The sequence below is a fragment of the Heterocephalus glaber genome, unplaced genomic scaffold (assembly GCF_053883595.1).
Source record: "Heterocephalus glaber isolate CG9 unplaced genomic scaffold, H.glaber_assembly_v1.0 deba00000347, whole genome shotgun sequence".
NCBI classification, from domain to species: Eukaryota; Metazoa; Chordata; class Mammalia; order Rodentia; family Bathyergidae; genus Heterocephalus; species Heterocephalus glaber.
This window is the reverse complement of record NW_028258143.1, coordinates 62,408,930-62,430,657: the sequence shown is the minus strand read 5'-3', so window position 1 is coordinate 62,430,657 and position 21,728 is coordinate 62,408,930. Positions and strand designations below refer to the sequence as shown.

General features: G+C 38.7%; 1 protein-coding gene across 7 annotated transcripts in view; it reads right to left on the bottom strand.

Annotated features, from left to right (window-relative positions):
• The window catches only part of LOC110346362 (uncharacterized), a 316,545-nt gene extending 299,500 nt beyond the window's left edge, over window positions 1-17,045 (bottom strand). For 2 of the 7 annotated variants that reach the window (XM_087201362.1, XM_087201347.1), the window contains exons 1-2: window positions 15,501-17,038; window positions 15,084-15,260 (exon numbers count right to left, since the gene is read on the bottom strand). The gene's annotated coding sequence lies outside the window, so the exon portion shown is untranslated. Of the gene's footprint in view, window positions 1-15,083; window positions 15,261-15,500 lie in introns of all 7 variants that reach the window. The other 5 variants (XM_087201375.1, XM_087201365.1, XR_002390352.2 and 2 more) reach the window with 4 other exon arrangements.
• Between the last annotated feature and the right edge of the window lie 4,683 nt (window positions 17,046-21,728).

Genomic DNA, 21,728 nt, shown 5'->3' with positions numbered 1-21,728 from the left:
AGAATAGTTGGCCCTACTTGAAAAAGCCATGAAGTTTGGGTAAGAGACGGAATAATTGATCCAAATCCTGAAAGCTGTATAGACAGTTCAGGTGAATGAGAGGAGAAAGGGCAGCCCAAGTTAAAAAGGCAGCATGAGCAAACGCAGAGAGGCAAGAATCAACAAGGCATGATTCTTTTAATTTTCACATTCTCCTCACCATTGCACCATGATGCTGAGCATTAATCCAAACAAGAACCAAGGGCAAACTGATAGAATCCTATTTATAGAAAACTATAAAGTGGTGCAGGTTTTGAGTGGCAAAAATAACTAACAAATATTAGAGCATGGGAACATTGAGTGGGAAGAAGTTTAAATGTGATAATTGTGCCATTTTTCAAATCAAAAATCAATAGCTAGGGTGCCAAAGCAATATGAAACCACTTTAGTGTTAGATACTATAATTACCATTATAAAAAGACACATTATTTAGGTAGAATATCTAATGATAAATTGCTATATATATATATGTGTGTGTGTATCTGACACATATGTGTTTTCAGTGGGTAGGGAAAAACAAACTTCCCAATTAAACTTTTTATCATGAATTGATAAAAGTGAAACAGAGCTGGAGTACATATCTTGACAGGTATTTTAAAGTTTCAAGAATAATGTTTACTAGCTGTGAATATAGACATACAGGGCTGATTTTGAGCCAAAACATACCTGTAAGCTCTTTCAGATGTTTCCAGCTGGAATCTGTCTGATTAGTGAGTGCTGATCAATTGCCTGTATATCAGTATTTTTAATATCAACTCCCATACACACATAAACAAAAAGCACAGAAAAGCACAAAATTAATTATGAGTGATACAGAAAGAGCTCTAGAGTCCATCACTGATTTTTATACCAGTACTTTTCAAATTGTGTGCTGTGACTCCTGTCATGGAGACACTGGTGATGCGCAGAAAGTTGTTCTGCCCCTCACACACCAGGACTCTCTCAGAAGAGCTCAGATGTTAACTGACCTCGCCCTCCTGGCCCAGTCACCCCTCTCTGAGAGAACTGAATCTAAAGCTGTCTCTTCTCTGTGAGGAAATCACTTGAAGCTGTCTGGGCACGTGTGTGTATCAGAGAAAGAGTTGCTTGATTCCGCAAGAACAATTATTATCTAGTAGAACTCTTTGAAAGTTATTTAAATATATTCATAAATGCATATAACTACTAACTAGCTATAAATTTGATCTATTATTGGAAAATTATGAAGACATATTTTTCTCATTTTGTATCAATCTTCTAGCCTACAGGGATCAAACAAAATGAATAATTCTTCTGTTATCCAAATTTTAAGGCATTAACCTACTACTTTTTCATAGTGAAGATCACTGTCTTAGAGGTAGAAATCCTATTTATATGCTGCATATCAAATCAAGAAATGTTTCCATTTGAGATCATATAAAATTACAAGCCCTGTATTAGTCACTTTCCCATTTCTAGGAAAAAATATCTGATACCCTCAACTTAAAGAAGGAAGAGTTTATTTGGCTCACAGTTTCAGAGGATTCACTCCATAGTTGCTGGCTCCAAGGCTCAGGAACATCATGGTGGAAGCGTATAGCAGAGGGAAGCTGCTTAGTTCATCGTGACCAGGAAGTACAGCAGAGGAATAGCACCAGAGAGGAAGGAACAAGGGATCAGATAAAGTACCTGAGGTCATGCCCCACTGACCCATCCATAAGTCTGCTTTACTAATCCTCTAGGTGGCTTCCAAGCCAATCAAGTTGACTCAATCAGGCTTACCCACCATAAGCCCAAGAGTCCTTTCCATTACAATGAGTCCAAAAAACAGCCTAGAAGAAGATTACAATCAGTTGAAGTTTTTCCTACTTCATTCAGTGCCTATCATCCTAAGCAGCACTTTTATTGAAGTAGATCTTTAGCCATATACTTTTCCTTTAGGGTCTAACTTTCCCCATAGTACTCATCTTTGGTTCATAGGATTTGGATAAGGTCAACTCAGTCCCAGGAGGGAGAACTTTCCCTATGCCAGGACAATCAAAAGTGTTGCTGGAACTTTCCCCACAGCCATATGTAAAGGCACTCTTACAGGTGGCAATAAGATCATGAACTTCAGAACCATACAACCTGGAGCTGCAGGAGCAGTTTTCCCTTAGGCAATATGGAGAGTGTGTGCAGGAGAATACACCAACACAGAGAAAGGAGACCCAAGAGAGGGTGGGGACAGCAGAAAGAACTAGTATCAACCAGATACAGATGTTTCTTTTTACAAGTCTTGAAAGTGTCACTTGGTTTTTTGAAATCTACAAAAGAAAATTTTCTTCTCTTGTTACAATACAATTTTATATGTTTCAAAATGTAAATGATATCACATTAACCATTATAGGGAGTATGTAAATATATAATAAGAAAGAGGAAAAATAAACAGCTTCTTAAGGTAAGAAAGAAATGGCCTCATCCAAGAAAGAATTTTTCTGTGTATGCGCTAAATCACAACCTATAGTAACTCCCTTTCTTCTTTTTCACCTACACTGCTAATGTACCTAGAAAAATCTTAAAGAGATGGTCTAAATTGGATGATGCCCAAATGCATAAAAGGGCAAGCAGCTAACAAATCCAAGAGGAGAGTGGCCTAGTTGACAGCACACAGAGTGAAAAGACAAAAAAAAAGAATTGCTTGAAAAAACTTTTATGAAAATGTCTAGCACTCAACCCACAATGTGGGAAAAAATCTTCACCTGCTCTTCCTCAGACAAAGGTCTACTATCTCAAATCTATAAAGAATTTTAAAAGATCAGACCTCCCAAATTTAAAGACCCAATCCGAAAATGGGCATCTGAAATGAACAGACATTTCTCACACAAAGAAGTAGAAATAGCAAATAAATACATGAAAAAATATTCAATATCACTGGTCATTCGAGAGATGCAAATGAAAACAACACTGAGATTCCACCTCACTCCAGAAAGAATGGCTGTTATCATGAAATCAACCAATAACAAATGCTGGCGGGGCTGTGGGGAAAGAGGAACCCTGCTCCACTGCTGGTGGGAGTGTAGACTGGTGCAACCACTGTGGAAATCAGTATGGAGATACCTCAAAGAACTAGGACTGGAAGTCCCATTTGACCCCACTATTCCACTGCTGGGGATCTTCCCCAAAGAATTAAAAGAATCATACCACAGTGATATATGTGCACCCATGTTCATAGCAGCACAGTTTGTAATAGCTAAATCTTGGAAACAGCCCAAATGCCCATCAACTGGAGACTGGATAAAGAAAATGTGGGTTTTTTTATAAAATGGAATACTACTCAGCCATAAAAAATGAGAAATTAGAGACATTTATAGCTAAGTGGATGCACATTAAGGGAATACTCTTAAGTGAAATAAATAGGACACACATGTATAAATACTGAATAGTTTCTCTGGTGTGAGAAACTGAAAGTGTAAATAAGGACTAAATGTATAATAGATAATGTGAAATAGGAGGAAAAGGGGCAAAGGGGAAGGAAGTGGGAGGGCTAGGGGAAAAGATAGAAAGGAATGGGATTAATATGAGAAAATGGAAAAATAGGAACAAAATATTTGTAAATAAGGAGGAATGGAGGGGTTGAAGGAAGGGCTGGGCAAGGGTGAAAAATAAGAACCAAGAGAGACTATGTAAAGGTGCAAATTTCCAATGATGAATGTCATTATACTGTATACCTAAAAGGTACCAATGATTAGAATGAATAATTGATAATGCAAAATAGGAAGAAAAGGTCCAAAGGGATAGGGGTAGTGGGAGGGGCAGGGGAAAGGAAAGAAGGGAAAGGAAAAATGCTGAGAAATGGAAAAAATGGAAACAAAGTCTTTGTAAATAGGGAAGGGTGGAGGGGGTGAAGGGAGGGCTAGGAATGGGGAAAAATAAGAACCAAGATGCATTATGTAAAGGTACAATTCCCAATGAGAAATGTAATTGTGTTGTTGTATACCTAAAATGTACCAATAAAAGAATTTAATTTAAAAAAAAAGAAAATGTCTAGCACTGAGTACAGCACACACATACAAAAGTCCTGAATGTTACATGTCTGTTTTGCTTAGCCTATTTCTGGGAAATCACTCATTTACTATCTACATTTCTTTTTCTCTGCCTGCTAATACTTTGTGGCCATTTCTGAATGGATTTAAAGAGCAGGAGGAGTTCTGGTCCATATATTCTAGAACTCCAAAGCATCAGTGTGGCTTAGTGAGCTTGGACACAAGGCCAGTAGCTGGGACCTCGGGTTCCCGGGCTGGTGGACTTCCCTAGCCAGACCTGTGGCTGCCTACAGTGAGACTGTGCCCGTCACCGCCTGATGAGTCGCACCTCATCTGCCCTTGAGTGAGCAGTGAGAAGGGCAGACAGCACTTGTTGGTCAAGAACAGAGGTCTTGGGCTCTAAATCAGAGATCGATCTCCACACCCAAATCTGCAGCAGGAACTTGACCAGGAAGTGTTTATGAGTCCAGCTATAAACCTCTGCTGCATACCTCTCCCGCATACTGAAGGGTTGGTGAGGAGAAAGGAAGAAGCAGTAAATCAGCGGCAAGGCAAAGCCAAGAGCAGGTGTGGGGGGAGCATAAATTCTCAGTCCCCAATCTGATCAAACTTAAGAAAAGTCTGGGCTCCGAAATATTCTTAAACCTGCCTTGTTTAAGTGTGATGGGACATGCTATTTCTGGTATTTGACCTTCCAACCTTGTTCCGTTTCTGGTTTGAATGGCACGGCCGCAGACATGCACAATTAAATCATTTCTTAGAGCCAGGAGCATGACAAAAACAATTGTTACCAAGGTTAATTTCTTTAGTAACCTTTAAATTTATTCTAGACTTAAGTCACCAAGGAGATATCAATAATTATTTGATTTGTAGATGTTTCTGACAGAGCAGACAAGGAACCATTTTCCAAGATACATCGTGATAAATGAAACAAGGACCTGAATGGTGATTGGAATATTCTTTCTTATTCTAAAGTAGCACAATTTAAGTTATCAATTCTCATGATCAAGAGATTATTGCCATGATTGTGAAATAACTCTAAATTCATCAATCATGATATTGCCTTCATTTTAATGCAGAGAAATGAGAAAATACATAAAGCAAGCAAATGTGCCTATGTCACAAAATAAACTAATGAACAGAGACATTTAAACAACATAGCAGGTTTTCATTATGGAAAACCAAAATAATTAGCAGTTTTCACTGAAAATGCTTCCTACTTCTTTTACAAAACATTAAACAGAGGCATTTTTTCATGAAATTACTGTGCAATCCTATTTTCCTTTCATTATGTTCCTTTCTTTTGTCATTTCAAAATAATGGTTTAACTAGTCATTAACACTTTAAACTTTGTGTAACTTTTTCACAATTTAAATTCAGTACAGCCCTACTCACAATTATAAAGTGTCAAAGTAAGGTGGAACAGAGGTTGAATGAAAGGGTGAAAGGATTACAGTACTCACCCTACAAAGGAAGTGTGCTGGACTTCTAGCACAGTTCCTTTCAGGCCTGTAATGCCTTGAGATAAACAAACAACTTTTTGAGGCAAAAACTCCTGCTTTGAAATCATCTTAAGTCATTTGTTATACATTCCTCCTAGAGTAGATTTAATGTCCACCTGACTGGGTCATGGGATGCCCAGACACCAGGGTAAGCACATGTTCTGGATGAGTCTTTGAGGGTGCTTCCCTAAGAGATTACTGTTTGGATTAGTTGGCTGAGTAAAATAGGTGGCCTCTCCATTGTAGGTGGGCATTTTCCAATCTAATCCCATCTTTGAGGACCTGAGTAGAACAGAAAGGTGGAAGAAGGGATTGGCCTCCTCTCTGCCTGGTACTTGGCCTGAACATTGATCTCCTGCCCTTAGATGCTTCTGGTCCTTGGGCTTTCAGAAATCTGTACCATCAGCTCGCTGGCTCTCAGCCCTTCAACGTACACCAGCATCTCTCCTGGATCCAACTCACAGATAGGAGACTGTGGGATTTCTCAGCATCCATAACTGTGTCATTGTGTGAGTCCTTCCCTTAGAGCAAATCTCCTTCTAGATGGGGAGAGAGAGTGAGGGAGAGAGAGAAAGAGAGAGGAAGAAAGAAGATAGGGATTTATATCTGTCTCCTGTTGATTCTATTTTTCTGATGACCTTGACTAATACAATTCCTGATGGAATCTACATTTCATTTCTCTTAAGAGATATATGCTTAGGTCTGAACAATTTCCTAAAAGTTAAATTATCACTATAAATTTTAATATCACCATCCATGGCTTTTCAGCAATTACAAACTGAGTGTGTAATCTTATGATATGAGACATTAAGCCAAATAATTCATCTATTTTAAGGAGATCAAAAGCAGATCCATGATTGTCTGGTAGAACTCAGAGCTGACATGACCCTGCAAAATTTCACCTCTCATAGGCAGTGGCACAAGATGAATATTGCATACCACATTCAATTTTGACTGATACAACAACTGTCATTGAGGCTATTCCCAAAATGTATATGCAACTATCACCAGAGTAGCAGATCTATGGTTCACCTAGTAGTAATTATTGAACAAAACTAAGCAACAACAACAAATACACACACACACGTGTAAAAACAGTATTGATTTCTGGGAATCAAAACCTCCCCTGCATTGTGTCATAACTGCCAATGGTTTAGTTCAGATCCCCCCTGCCCATAATTGATAATGTAAAATTGATTTTAATTTGAATTAAATTGGAGTAAAATACTTGCTTGATACATTTATCTGGACTTTAAAATCCTTTAGATGTTACCTGAAAATCTTGACAGTTTTTTTTCTTCAGTCTTGACAAGAGTTTCATAAAATTTAAGAAGTTATTTATATATGCAGAAAATCAACATTATTTTTGTTGACATATTATGATATCTAAGATAATTCATGTGTTAAATATTTTATATCATTTGACAGTAGATATGAAGACATAAAAAAAGCAGTAGGAAGCTCTAAGGCAAACTAAGTTTTGGAAATTAATTCCAAGTATGTGTCTAATAACAGATACAAAAAGAAAATGAAAATTATGTTAACTTTGAATGTCAAGAGTTCACAGCAAACCTACTAAACTTCTTATTAAAATCTCCACACATCTAAAATTGTAATGCAATTCACACCTCTCTTTACTCTTACCAATTAAAAAAAAGAAGAGGAAACTCCACTATGCTTATTTTAAAGATTCCTCTTTCTTTTTTCCAAACTGGTTCAGGAAACAAAAAAAAAAATATCCTGCACTTCAAATCATCTTAATTAGAATTACTAAGTCAGTCTTCTCTGAAAATAAATCTCATTTGTCTACTTGTCGAAATCTATTTGTTTTCTCTTTAGAATTATACTTCTCAGAGAAATTAAAGAACATTCATCCAATTCCTTTTTGCTCTTATTAGGAATGCTGCTTAACAAAATAAGAGTGAAATAAAAAATGAAAATGAAACATTTCATTGCAATGAAAGGGAAATTGATATATTTAGGAATAAAAAGTGATTTTTTATATATCTATGTATTTTTATATATCTTGTTTACTTGGCTAGGTAGTATTTGCAAGGACTTGTTTCTTTACTTTTGAGGGAATATGGAAAACCGAACTCTGACCAAGCTCTAGGAATGTCTGCCATCCACGCATTCCGACAGGGCTAGGCAGCAAGATTTAATAAATAGCTCTCCTAGGCATGTTCTACATGGACTATTAGATTTATCCATAACTCCTATCATTTTTTTCTTTAAATATGACATGTTACTCTCGTTAGCATTAGCCACTTTCTATTTTTTGAAATGGAATCTTCCTCTCGCACATTTTTGACTTTCCTGCTTCTAGCCAGCTGGACCCTTTGGAGCCTGGACTTCCTGGACTGATTCTCCTCTGTCTTTCCTGCAGACAGGTGTTTCTCAACTCTCCCTCTGTGTGTACTCCCATTCTCAGCATTGAATTCCACCATCATACCTCAATGATCGGCTTTTTATGCAGATAATTCCAGTTCAGTGTCATTTTTGCTTGTGTTTCTCTACTGCTTTGCAAAGGATTCCTCTCAGATGTTCACCTGAAGCCCAATACAGTCATCATCTTCCCCGCAAATTTGGCTTCTCCTTATGATTTTCCCTTTTTTGCTCCTGGTACATCATTTCTCATCATTGTCTCCATCAAGGCTCAAACCTGAGTTCCTGCCTACATCTTGTCTTTCACCTCCTGAACCTAATCTGTCATTAATTCCCATCTGTCCTTCCTTTAGGAGTTCTCCTACCTATACCTTCTTTTAATTTCTACAACTTACCACATCCACTGAACATTCATTATTTATACGTAAACTGCTCCAATAACCTACTTGACCTCTCTTCTTTTAGTTTCCCACATGCTACAATCAATCTTGCTCTTTACCACAAAATGAATTTTCCTAAAATGTCACAATTATTTCATTCCAAACTTTACTTCCTAAGACTTTCCAACAGAAGAAAGTACCAGATATTCAATCCTTGATCTGCTCTGTCCCATATGGTACTCTTAGAAAGCCCTTCCCATGGACCCTTTACCTAAATCCTGTCCATATTTCAAGGACTAGTTCAGATTTTATCGCCTTCATGTCCTTTCCTCTGAATACGGCATCTTTTCCTTCTTTGGACACACTGCATTAACAGTCTGCCCAACTCCTGTTGCAACTAATTGTGGTTAAAGCAGAAAAAGTACTTGCCCAAATACCAATCACCCAAGTCTAAGCTACTCTGCTTTAGGACCCTAATTACAAGGCATTTTACCTCTATAAACGTTTGGTTCTTATTGCAAAAGAAAAATAAGAAGAGGACTAGAAAATGATGCTTCTTAAAGATGCAATGACCTCCTGTCTTATTGTACTCAAATGTCATTGTAAACTGTGCCTTTTCAATAAACCTCATCTGTGGAAGCAAGCTGTAAGATCCATAGAGAAAAGTAACTTTTCCAACTTGTTAATGCACTGTGCCTAATATGATACTTCGCATTACATAGGCTCCCTGAGAAATATTTTGCCAATTGCTGAATAAGAAATCTGTTGAAGGTAGCAGACTTCTTAAGTTTAAAGAGCCCAAATTAGAACTCAGAACCTTTGATGCTCATTTCTGACTTTGATGCTTTAAGTACACCAAGACCTCAAAGCCTTTTGTGCAAGCAATTATAAATAACTAAAATCAAGTTTGAGCCCTAATGGAGAAGGTAATGAGAAATGAAATACCATCAGTAGAAATAGAAAATTTAGAAGGGGAAGCCAGTTTTGAGGGGAATGGTGATGCTGTATTGGGCTTTGGATGAGTGGGTAAGATCTCAGTAGAAACCTTTGGATGGTAGAGCTCAGACGACCTCTGCTATTCCATAAAGAAATCAGATCATGAACTATATATCACAAGGACTATAACTGAAGGAAAACTGAATTTCAACCTGTGGTTCTGGCATTTAATAACCACAAAAGTTAACTTCAGATACAGTCTTCTTATATGAGAAATAATGACTGAAAACTCTCAGTCACACTTATTAAGACAAAGCAAGTTGCAAATGGTAAAATATTACAAAATGTAGGGTTATTATTATTATTTCATAGAGCCAAATGGCATCCTGTTCTTAATCTCAGGTCCTCAAAAGCTAACTTCACTCACCCCTTTTTACGAGTGGATGCTTCCATTCATTCATCAAGAGTGAAAGAATTTGAATATATACATTTCTAAACATAAGAACTTTGCTTAGATTGGAGAATGAGTACATTTTTCCAAATAGAGAAATTTCAGTATCCAAATGGGATGAAAAGATTTTATTTTAAGCCAGGAAAATTTGAACTCTCACACCATTTTGAGATGTAGCTGCTGATGTTTTTGTGCTTTTTAAATGTTTACCAAGGCAACCAAATCATTGAATTTTTGGAAAGAAAACTGAATAACATGGCTTAAAAAAGTCAACTTGTTCTAAAAGACTATTTATTTCTCCTCCTCACAGGAATTACATGCATGGGTTATTTCATAACATATGAGAAATCATCCTTCATTTTTATAATGTATATGGCAGCACTTGTGACTCTGGTGTTCATGTCTTAAAGACTATAACTTGATCATAAAAATAAATCAGATGTTTCTGCAGAGCTAGGCAACGCTGCTGCCGTTTGCTTACCCCCAGTACCTAATGAGGCATGAGACAGGCTCTGAACACAATCAAGTTGTTTACTTTCCTCTGGCCAATGGAGAACAACAGAAGTAGTAGAATTTATATTCATCTATATCATAGAAGAAATGGTCACAAGAAAAAAACAAAAAGTCTTCAATATTAAAATCCCTACAAGCTTTTTCCACTACAAGATGAAAGTAAGTCTTGATTCAGGGAACTGAATAACAAAACCAGTCAAAGGGCCAAAGGACTGGAAGTCAGAAAGCCCTAACTGGACTCAGCTTCAGACTCTGCTATAGGAGCTGGTGACACGCAGGTGGCTCTAAAGCCTGAATGTCTGAGAATGACAATTCCCATAAGATGATGTCAGGCAGACTCAGTGTTGGAGTCCTCCACCCCTAAGTTGAGGGAAGACCATAAAGCCAGACCAGGGCAGCTGTTAGGGAACCCAGATCCTAGGGAGTCCCCCCTCTCAAGGGGGCTTTAAGCAAGTGACCGTGACCCCCTGGAGAATCCAGGAGAGCCCAGGTGGGTAATATGCCAGGAAAAAATGTTATTCTGAACTCAAACCTGCTTCTACTTCAAAGAGAGCTTATAGAAGAGGAGCCCCATCCTTGCAGTGTTGGTGGCAAAAGCTTCCTATTTAATTCAGAACTCATCAGACATCAGATTTCTCATACTAGAGGACAATTTTACAATGTGGTCATTATGGAAAAGGCTTCAGTCAGATCTAATACCTCACCAAGCTCCAGAAAGCACACACTGGAGACAGGCTGCATGTGTGGCATTCTGTGGGAAAGATTTCATTCACTTGCAAACCTCACTGATCACCAGAGAGTGCATTGGGAGAAAAGCCATTCTGCATTCTCGGGGAGGGAAAACATTTTGTCACAACTCAGATCTGCCTCTGACCAGGGAGTTCAAACCAGAGAGAACCCTTTTGAATGCAAGTGTGTGAGAAAGGCTTCAGTAAGGGCTCCTTACTCATTCACCTGCCATCAGAAAATTCACACAGGAGAAAGACCCTCTGAGCATAACAATTGTGGGAAATTCTTCACCTGGAGTGCATTATTCAGTATTACCTTATTCAGTAATACTAGGTCCACATGGAAGTGAAGTAGTTCCAGTGAAGGCCTGCAAGAAGGGCTTCTGCCACCACTCAGACCTCTTTGACCACCAGAGAATTCACACCGGCAGAGACCCTTGAGTCTAGTGAGTGTGGGAGACTCAGTTCAGTTCACTTATTCAGCATCACAGAATTCATACTGGAGAGTTCATACATCTACAATGAAGGCACAAAGCACTACAACCAGATGTCCAACCCCACTTAGCATCAGAGAATCCACACTGGGGAACTCTATGAGTGTGAGGAATGTGAGCAGGCCTTCTTGAGTTTATACCTTAACCAGCACCAGAAAATCCAGACTGGCGCATGGGGATGTGAACGTAAATAATGTGGGACAGCTTCTCTCCACACTGATCATCAGAAGTTCCACACTGAGGACAGACCCTTTGACTGCAAAGGCTGAGGGAAAGCCTTTGACCACAGCACCAGATGGCACACCAGAGAGAAACCCCTAAAAGTGCAGTTCCTGTGGGAAAAGCTTCATTCAGAGGTTGAACCAGACAAAGCACACTGGGAAGATGCTGAATGGGTATATTCAGCTTGGAGAGGGTTGTACTGGGCTCCCAGACTTTCTCCACTAGGAGGGCCTTTCCATAACTGAGGCTCCCATGTGTTTTGGCAGGAGCAAAACCAGTCAGGGCAGTCATATAGATAACATGCAATCGCTCTTGAGTCTGTGATTGGTGTTTGGAGATGGGTGGAAGTAGGTTCCATGTGGCTTCTGAGATTTGGACATGACAGTTTACTGAATCAGAGGGGCTGCTTTTGGAGTGCACTGCTGCCTGTCTTTCCTTAGATGGCTGGCCTTGAGCTGGAATGGGGTTGTGGACAGAAAAAGAATAAAATGGTTCAACATTTATTCACAATTACAACCCACCCCTGAGTTTAAACTTTTCAGAGCAAAGCTGTCAATTTAATGCTTTTACTCAAGAGAGGGTTTCCTATCAGAAAAGTTGCAGGAAGAGATTTTCTCATGCAAAGCTGCGAGTGGGTTACCTGCTGTCAGGGGCTGAACCCCAAGCCCCTTGTCCCACATCCTACGGTTTTTGCATCCTTGAGTGCTTAGCTCAGGGCCACAAGGCTGGTGCACCCAGTTCCTTCCTGGGAGCTCTGGGAAAGAACCACTTCAAGCTCATTTGGGTGACTGACAGAATCCAGCTGCTTGCCTTCATATGGCTGAGGTTCCATTTCCTTGCTGGCCATTGCCAAGAGTCACACTGAGCTCACAGAATCTTGTACTGCTCCTTGTGAGTTCATTAAATCCCGGGGCTCCCTCGCTTTTCCTCCCTTCATTATCTCCTCAGTCTTCTTCTGCCTCATGTCCTCTGCCCTCCTCTGCCTTTAAGGGTTCATGTGATTAGACGCACCTCCTCCAGATAACCCAGTGCATCTCCTTGTTTTTAAACCCATAGCCTTCATTACATCTGCAATGCCCTGTATGAGATGTCATATAACACATCACAGGACGAGCTGCAGTGTGAATATTTTGGCAGGACTGTTATTTGCACATCTAGAGTTGGCCCCCGGTAACTTTTTAACACAGTACTGTATCGTGAAAAGTCAAGCCAGGTCACTTCACCAAAAAACTAGGAGTAGGCCTATGAAGTTTATCTTTAGCCTAGACTTCTGTCACATTTGATCTTATTCTAATTATGCCCTTAATTCACTCACTCTAGGATTGCGTGCTCAAGAAACTAGAGTATTTCTAAGTTGATGCCTTCTTATTTCATCTGTGTCATATAGATTAGTCATGTACTTCCAAATCCAGTTACTACATTCTAATATTAACAAGGCATAAAAATACTTGAGAAATAAAACTACATTTTATACCTACCACTCCCTCGAACCAAATAATTTTATATGCTTAGATATTTACCTAATTAGCTCTATTTCCCTCTAGTTGATTCTACTCTGCAGCCAGTTAACATACATTCTTTAAATATTAAGAATAATATTTCACTCTTACCTAGGGCACTATTTCAAATACACACTACATTTATGCTCTCAAAGATCAAACACATTTAAGAAGTTATTTGCAATATTGGTTTATTCATTCTAATTTAGTTCACAACTCATCTTTGCAAGCATTATTTTTATTTGATGAAGATACACAGAGAAAGGAAATCATCCAAAATACTTAGTAATTTATGCAGTTGTGCTGTCAAAATCTGATGTACTTTCAACTTCCAAAGCACGTATGTTCTTGTGCTGTTTCTCACATAATCCAGCATCAGATAAAGGCAACAGTAATTTTGACTTGATTGCACTATAAGTATTCAAATATCTTTAATTTTATGCTCTGGCCTACTTTCCATATCCGTTGTTATCATTAAAAATGAGTATTATAGATAATGTATCTAAAGTACTTCTTTTAATTGAAAAATGCAATTCTTGAACAATAGCAGTCATAACAAAAACAACTCAATGTAAAGGCCGCTATGGCAATGTAGCTGTACTTATTATCAACATAAATCATAACCAATAACACAGTCTCAGCACCCAGTGGTCCCCTTCCAACTTGGCATGATCACTTCACAGTGGATCTGGCCACATCTTGAATAAGGGCCATTTCTGTTCACCAAGTCATTGACACCTTGCAAGAGAGGCAAGCTCTGAGGTTGAGATCAATTCCTTAAGAATACCCACTTCTGCTGAAGCAGGGATTTGCTTTTTGCAGCTGCTCAGCAGGGCTCTGTACCTCTTATCAATCAAGAGGAAGCTGCAACATTTCCTCCTCACTGCAGGAAATGATGTCTCTAGCTGAGACTTATCAGCAGGGATTCTAGCAGTTCCACTGCATAAGAAAAGAATTCAGGGCCAAGGCAAAAAGAAATAGGTGAGAAAGAAAACAAGAAAGGAGACAGGGGTACAAATAAGGAATTAGAGACATTGTTTAGCACATACCCCTCCGTGGGACATCACCAGAGAACGCCCCAGGAGGCTCCATGAGGGACTGGAGAACCTTTGCTTATAGACATAAAAACACTTCAGAAAATATTATCCTCCATAGGAAAAGAAGATTTAAATAGGAGTTAGTACCAAAACTTTTTTAAATGCTAACCATTATATTAACTTCGATTTTCACCAAAAGGTCATATATTCCTCTGAACATAAAAACAGCCAAACCCTGAACCAAGGATCTGTTGTTATAAAATTAAAATATATCAGTTAAAGATTTTCAAATTACTTTTCTTTAACTCCAACTTACATTGTAGGGTAATTAAACAATTGGATTAAGTCATTAGAAAGGTTTTGAGAGCCAAGAGACTATTGTGACAATATTCAAACCCTAGGAAAGTAGCACATAATAATGCTGGTTTTCAAAGACTACACAGCAAAAAGGATTAGCTAGTCCTAACAGAGGTTTAATATTGTCAGCTTAAAACTATTAAGCTTAATTTTTATCATCTCATTCTTCTTTGAAAAAAGCAGATCTTTTTTTTCTGAAAGATAATAAACATTTTATAATACTTAAAAAAGGGAAAAAATAAACTAGATAAAAACAAGTCGATGCTCAAGAGACATGTGGAATGAGAGGGTGAAAATTCAAGAAATTTAGTAAATCTCTGATCCCCAGTTCTGCCAGTGATTAAAGAAAAGATGAACCTTTAGGGTAATTATAATAATATGCTCTAAACTTTGAGTTCTGTACAAGAAAGAAATTTCAAGTCCAGCCAGGGATAATAAAATACTATTTACAAAAGTAAAAGTAAGAGAATATGTCTAGTGTTCCTCTTACAAACGAGCTGCAATGGAAAAAATTTTTAAATATTTTAACTTCTAATCAAAATAATCTTAAATCTACTTACATTGGTCAAATATGATATGCAATTCAACCTGTCAGTGGAATCAGACTCAGTACTGCTTTTGGGACACAGTGGTTGTAACACAGTCTTCTACAAGCCACAGTGATCCGCAGGAACAGAATGCCATCTACACGGTGACTTCACAATCCATACATCACAGAGGGGGGAAAAGTCCTACAGCTATAAGACAATCCACAAAGATGTCAGAAAATCTTAGAAAACCTAAAGACCCCATAAGGGATGTAGGATTTAGTATTAGAAACACCTGCTCCCCTCTCCTTGTCACTACTAAAATAAATAAATAAAAGGGAATAAAAGAGCACAAAGGTAGAAAAATAAGGGGAAAAAAAAGAACAAAAAGCCTTCAAGCTTGTAATAGAGAGGTTTTCTTCCCTTGGTTAATAAAATAAAAAAGAATACCTTCCCAAGTTTCCAGTGCTCATTTCATCATTTAATTTCACACAAAGCAGACCGGAACTTTGCATAAACTCCATAATTTCTAGCCTGGAGCTAAAGGAAATAGGACCCCCTGCCAAACATCAGCCCAGAAAAGTCACATTTGCCTGAGCGACAGCATGAGCAATGCCGCTGAAGGTTAATATTTAATCTGGCCTCTTCTCTGATCCCTAAAATCATGTGGATAAGGTGAAGTTACTTTGAAATTGCTGAAAGCAATATTTCATTCACCATGAAACAGAAGCTATGTTGGAAGAAGGGGAAATGAGAAAGCCAGAATTGTGGAAGCTGAATAAATTTTTTGTACTAACAACATATTAAACAGGCCAACTGATTTGAGAGCCTAAAGAATCTACTTTCATCTTGTCTTTTCATAGGAATAAGCACTTCAGGGATTTTTACTTCCCAGGTATTTATGCTGATCTACTGGGCAACACCCAAAAGAACAGGAAGGGTAGATAAAAGATAAGAAGAAAGTTAGAGGTAAGGAGAAATTGCTGGAGCTAGTTACAATCAAAATGTTTAACTTGCTATAAGAACATTCTGAAATTGTTTTGTCTTCCTCTTAAAAATTTATGTACACTAGTTATTTTCTTCCCAGCATCTATTCCCAATTGAATATTGTTAACACTCCCTAGGTCCCATTGTCAGGAGACCTTTCCTCCTTTTTCTAACAGGTTTCAAATCCTTTACTGACCATTCTTACATTTGGACATAAAAGTAAACACCATTGAAATCTACAGTGCTATGTATTAATAAGTTATTAATAAGTTATTCCCCCACTTCTGCACAAAGCATGCCCAATACAAATTGGGAGCTTTGTCCCTCCAATATTATATCTCAAAAACATGAGTCATGCTTGAAAAAGTATTCATTTTAACTCTGGAGAATAAGACAGTTTTGGAAAACCATAACCAAATGACTTGCAAGACAGGAAGCAGGGACTAGTCAAAACATGCTGTCAACAATTCTTTAACAACAAAGTCCATCTTTAATGCACTACCTAATATTTATTCCATAAGATGTTGGGCTAAATATACCTTTAAACCATTTTTTCCTAATTTCCTTCAAAGCTTTTAGATGTGAAGACAGAGCTGAAAGGAAAAAAATATATTCAATTACTGTTTTCGTGTTGGTTTTTGTAGTCTCTTGGCCTGTTGAAATCCCATAACACTTTACTGTCTCAGCAAGTTTACAAGTACTACCTTAGATTTACATTTTCCAGGATATTTTCTTCCTCTCTTCCCGAGTTGTTTTGAAATCCTTGCCATTAGCCTGTTAATTTTAAGGTTAATTAGGGGTTACATCTTTCTGAGAGTCTGGCAAAATGTGCAAGTGTATCCAGGGCAACTATCCCACAGACTGCTACATGGACTATATAACTTCTTAAGGCTCAAGGAAGCAAAAAATTCAACCATGCACTCAACTTTCAGCTTTTACAGCTCTAAGCTCAGTTGAGTCCAGTTTAATCTAGAGGGGACTAGACAGAGAAAAAGGAAAAGAAAGTTTGAATAAATTAAAGCTATGATTACAGTAGACTAATTACACAGTTAAACTTAAAAATATTACTGAAAGCCTTGTAGCAATGGTGGTAAATGCCTGCACTTCCTTGGCTATAATTGGATGGGTGTGGGTCCCTTGAGATAAACACTATGTCAAATCAATTTTTATATCCCCAAACCAGGCATATGGTAAGTGCTCAAAAAATGCTTGCTCCAAAAACTACATACAGCGCCTTGTAAGGCTCATCTCTAGCAGGATGTATAAGGAGTAAGAATTTACAGAAGAGAATTAGGCAGAAGATGGCAACTGTGGACTATGTAGGCAGATGACCCAGCTAGAGCAGTCCTCCTGGGCCCTTTCTGGGGAATGCCCACCAGTCCTCCCTCTCTTCTCTTGGGCAGCACCATTTTCCCACTCTGCAGCACGCCATCAGATGGGAACTGTCTCAGTATGTTCTACCTGCTATAACAAAATTCCTTAGACTAGTGTGTCAATGGTGAGAAAAACTAGCACATTTTGAACTATGTCCCTGAAACACCCTTTTCTGTTCCCCTGACTCTTGCCAAGGATAAAGGAGGATTCTCAGTGAACGGGGTTTAGAAGTCCAGATAAGTGTTTTCTGAAGGCCACTGGAAGCCCAGCATATGCATTATCTGTGGGTGCTGCCTTCCTGGCCATATGCCAAGTCAGCTCTTCCTTGGAATGCTGGTTGTGTAATGGAACATGAAAAGCTGATGGAGTCGCTGCTATGTAATTTAATCTGTGAAACCCGCTCCCTGGGACCAACGTATGGAGAGAGCGGGAAGGGAGGAGTGGAGATGTGTTACATACATGTACCAATTCCCACGATAAATGCAATCATTGTGTTGCAACACTACTGATAAATATGAAATTTTTCTTAAAACCTTCCCTGCAGTAACCTGTAGAGTTGAGCGATTCATCTAACTGGCCACCATTAAACCTGCTGAGTGACGCTGTTGTCAAGTACACTTCTGTCATGGATTCTGCCAGCGGGTGGTGCTGTTGACCCACATGCAACCCCCATGGGATTTTGCCAAGCAGTGTTGTTGGAACCCTATGTGCTTCTTGTAGACCCTGCCTTGCTACCAAGTTGCAATTAGCCCTGTGTTTCCCTGGTAGTTTGTTAGCCTAAATAAACCTTATTTTCTGTGGTCTCTTGGAAATTTACTCTACTGCTCTAGCATACCTAGGTAATAGAGAAGACCACTGGGTTAATTCATACAAAACAGAAAATTGTTTTTCATAATTCTTGAGTCTGAGAAATCACAATTTCTGAGCCAGCAGATTCTGGGTCTGGGGAGGGCTTTCTGCCTCCTGGATGGTGGCAGGTTGCTACATCCTCACACATCAGAAGATTGAGGTATTTCTCAGAGGTTTTTTATGAATGAGGACTTTATTTCCATTCATGGGGTTTTGCCCCCATGACCTAGTCTCACCCCAAAGGCCCCACTTTCTAATACTATCACTTTGGTGATTAGGTTTCTACATACAGGTTTGGGGGAAGGGGACACAAAACACTCAGACCATTGTAGGAACAAGCCTCGTCTCTATGTCTATACAGTCTTTACTTGCCAGGTAAATTTGTAACAGAAAAGAGAATCTCGCCCAAGCATATTTCAAATCAGACATAAGGAGAGAGGGATTGCGGCTTTCATCTCTCTGTAGTGGAAGAGAATGAAATCAAGTACAGAGAAATGAAGACAAAAGTCAAAAAAGAAAGTCGGTGGCATGGCTTCTGGTTCAGGTCATCACCTGTTACACCTCTGTCCTTCCCAGTTTTATGAGTTCATAAATTCACCTTTTCACATTGTTAATTCAAATTGACCTTTGTCACCTGCCATCAAATCAGCCCTAACATAAGTGACCCCTCTCACAGAGAGGCTGTCACTTGAAACTCCTAAAGGGGAAGCAATGGGGTGTGCCCAAGGAGGAAACTGTGTTTGGGAAGATCACCAATTGTTGCTTGAATGGAATATGTTCTCTTTTTGATAATAAATTCCCCAGGGGTGACATGGGTTGTGAATATGCTATACACCCTGCATTCCACAAAAGCATGTGAATAATTTCCACATCTGAAATATCGGCTTCTAACAGATAGGATATCTATGTTCACTAAGAAAGTTATCCTTTCATTCTTCCTCACTCCTTGGGAGAAAGAGCAGGCTAGAGTCCCTGTAGACTAAATTGGCCCAATTATCTGTCCTAAGCCTGAAGTTATTCCTCAAGTCTAAGCCATTTATTCTTTTATTCATCGAGGCCTCCTCAAGTTCCTGGTTCTATCCTAGCACTCAGTCAGCACTTCTTCAACAAATAACACCATCCACTCTGGCTTCACAATGTAATTCCTCACTAACTCTTCCCACATTTCATCATTTTTCCCCAAAGTTAATATATAACTGAGTATTACTCAGCTTTCCCATCTCTGGGACACAATACCTTACACCCACAACTTAAAGGAGAGGTTTAATTTGGATCACAGTTTGGGGGATTCAGTTCATGGTCAGCAGGCTCAAAAGCAGAAACATCATAGTGGGAGGGTATAGTGGAACAAAGATGCTCATTTCATGGCAACCAGGAAGCAGAGCAGGGTAACGGTGCTAGAGAGGGAGGGTTGAGGGACCACACAGGCTACCCAAGTTCATACCTCCATGCCCCACCCAGGCACACCCAGAAGTGTGCTTTACTAATCTCTTAGGTGGCTCCCAAGCCAATCATCTCTACTTTGCCTGCTCCTCCTCAGATAACTGTACTATATTCTAACTGACTGTGACAATGTCAGTGTTGCAACATATATAACAGTTAACCCTCCACATTCAGACCAACAAGAAGTGGCAAATTTTTTCATATCCAGAAGGAATATAACAAAATAATAATAGCAACCACTTATTAAAAACCCAAATACAACACCCAGACCCTCTATTGTTTCTCTGGTAGCCTCACAAAGGCTCTTGAAGGTAAAGATGTAAGACCCACACATGAGGAAATGAAAATCTAGGAGGTAAAGTAATTCAACTGCTACTTTGTCCAAGTATCTGTCAGGTTCCTGAAACTTTTCTTAGTACTTAACAAATGTGTCTCAGTCACCTTTCTCATTGCTGAGACAAATTACCTGGAACCCACAAGTTAAAGGAGGAAAGGTTTATTTTGGCTCTTAGTTTGTAAATGTTTCAGTCCATAGTCGTCTGATTCCAACACAGGGTGCCATGACACAGGGACATAGCAGAGGAGAAACAGTTCATAGCAAGGCAGGCAGGAAGCAGAAAGCCTGTCTTTCCCTTTTATCCCATCCAGGCTACAAGCTTCTTGGGAAGGATCACCACACTAAGAGTGCAGCTTCCATTATCCACACCCAGTACTATGCTAATTCCAATCAGTAGACTAATTTAGTATCACACACCCTTAATCCCAGTATCACATGCCCGAGATCCAGCCAGCTCTGAAAAGCCCCACCTGTGAGTGCATGAAGCTTTAGAGGATATCTAGATACAAATCATAACAATACATAATTATCTCATATGATATTTGCAACCCTCCCATACATAGGGCATGATGATTTTGTCTTATAAATAAAGAAACCAGAGCTCACTGTGGTCCAATGCCTTGCCCAGAGTTGTATAAATATTGTACCGTGAGGCCAGGATCCAGGTGCCAGTCTCTCACTGCTGAGTGCTCATCCTTCTCACTGCCCTATGATATAATTCCATGGACTCTATTACTCCAACTACTTAAAGTTTCTTTCATGAATAGGGAGTGATGAAGGTCTATATGTCACAAACTCTTGAGTTTTCCTCTTTCTTGTAGTCCAAAATAGTCCAATATTATCAGGGTAGGGGTTATTTTCAAAATGGTCTATCATGAGCTCTAGATTATTCTATTCTAAAAGGATGTTTTAGTAAGGGTAAAGACGGGTGAGACATACAAATATCTATTAATTTCAGGGCTATGGCTCCACCGTTGTCCTGTTTGTATGATAATAAAATTCATGCTGTCCACATTTAGAACAATCTAAAATTGGCATGGGTTTCTAATCTAATTTCAAAGAAAATTTGCCCATTATCATTCAGAGAAATAAGTTAAAATAGTCCCAGTACATATCCTAAGCCATGCCTGGAATACATCTGTTCTCTGATTATCACTCTCAATTGAGTTTTTTTGTATTAGTAGCAGAACAACAGATTTCATTTTAACTTAAATTTGGATTCTTAACTGTCTTCAAAGAATACACATGATGCAGCAATAAAATAAAAGTTATTTTTTAAATGTAGAAAATAGTCACACACCAGGAGCAATTAAAGCAATTAAAGGAAGCAGACATTTCAAAATCTTTTGGAATATATCATAGGATGTTCAAAGGCAGGAAAAATTTGCATGTATCACCAGAATACAAAAATGACAGAAGTGATTCAGAATGATCTTTACATTCTGAGTGAAAAGGCTTAGTCTCACATTTTAATGGGATAGTGGTGGGAAAAAAGAGGTATTAGTTCTCCCGGTGGCTAATGAAAAATAAAATGTGTGAGGAAAGCGATATCAAAATATAAAATATGACCACATAATCTTGCAGAAATGAGAAGTATAGTTTATGTCCAAAATTTCTTCCTGTTCTTTGTGGTATCTATAGTATTACTTTTTTTATTTTCCTCTCTTCACTCATTCTACTCTTTTATG